Genomic DNA, 414 nt, shown 5'->3' on the forward strand with positions numbered 1-414 from the left:
ATGCCTCTGGCCTTCTCGGCCACCTGGGCACGCTGCTGGCTCGTATTCAGCTGCTGTCGACCAACACCCCCAGGTCCTTTTCTGCTGAGCAGCTTTGCAGACACTCTTCCCCAAGCCTGGAGTGTTGCAGGGGGTTGTTGTGACCCAAGTGCCAGACCCAGCACTTGGCCTTGTTGAGCTTCACACTCTTGGCCCCCACCCATTGACCCAGCCTGTCCAGATCCCTCTGCAGAGCCTCCTGACCTTCAAGCAGATCGACACACCCACCCAACTTACTAATGGTGCCCTCAACCCCCTCATCCAGATCATGGATAAAGATGTTGAAGAGGACAGGCCCAAATACTGAGCCCTGGGGAACACCACTGGTTATCGGCTGCCAACTGGACCTGACTCCCATTCCCACCACTCTCCTGG

Source organism: Buceros rhinoceros, unplaced genomic scaffold (assembly GCF_000710305.1).
Source record: "Buceros rhinoceros silvestris isolate BGI_N320 unplaced genomic scaffold, ASM71030v1 scaffold3121, whole genome shotgun sequence".
Lineage (NCBI taxonomy): Eukaryota > Metazoa > Chordata > Aves > Bucerotiformes > Bucerotidae > Buceros > Buceros rhinoceros.